At 50.7% G+C, this 864-nt stretch overlaps 1 pseudogene; it reads left to right on the forward strand.

The window, feature by feature from the left end:
* The window catches only part of LOC101584571, a 16,362-nt pseudogene that overhangs the window by 14,042 nt on the left and 1,456 nt on the right, over positions 1 to 864 (forward strand).

Here is an 864-nt window from a genome sequence, read left to right on the forward strand (position 1 = left end):
GGTTGAAGCTGGACAAAGGGCCACTGTGCTCCACACTGCTGGCTGGGATGCAGCCTTGAGATAACAGCTACGACTTCCTGGGACTTGCAAGATTGCGCACCAGAGCTGAAGCACTGACCCAACAACATTAGATGCTAACTCAATTGTTGTGTAACGTAGCGTACTCTATGCATATCTGTCTCAGGCACTTTTTGCTCGTTGCTGGGACAAAATACCCAACACCCAAATTTAAGGAAGGAAAGGTTTATTTAGCACATAGCAGAGGTTTCAGGCTATACTCGGCTGGCTCCCAGGCAGAGCGGCACATGGCAGAGGGCAGCAGAAAACAGTGGGAAGGCAGCAGCTGCGGCTCCTAGCCAGCCTCTCTCCCCTCCTTACATTATAAACCAGCTACCCTGGGGCTGGGGGGTGGTACTCCCACGATGTCCCCGTCCTCCTCTTGCACGGCTTGTAAGGATGCTTACAAACAGAGAATCCTGGCTCTCTGCTGAGTCAGTTAATTAAATTTCTAAGGGGCCGGGGAGATGGCTCAGTAGAATAAGTGCTTCCCAGGCAAGTGCAAGGGCCTGAGCTCAATCCCCGATTCCCCCCCCCAAAAAAAATTAAATTCCTAAACTTCTCCAGTTGACACAATGTATCAACCAGTACAATATCTTCCTCTCTGCATGGTGCAGAGGTGATTTCTGGCCTCCTGCCTATCCCAGCTCACAGCACTCACCTGCTTCCTGCCGTTCTCAGTCACTCACCCTCAGCTACTCTTTTCTTTCTTTCTTTCTTTCAATATTTAGTACAGATAGGACTCATAGTGATCCTCCTGTTTTCAGCCTCCCCAGCCTGGGAGTACAGGCATGCCACCACACCCAG

The sequence above is a fragment of the Octodon degus genome, unplaced genomic scaffold (assembly GCF_000260255.1).
Source record: "Octodon degus isolate 3935 unplaced genomic scaffold, OctDeg1.0 scaffold00080, whole genome shotgun sequence".
NCBI classification, from domain to species: Eukaryota; Metazoa; Chordata; class Mammalia; order Rodentia; family Octodontidae; genus Octodon; species Octodon degus.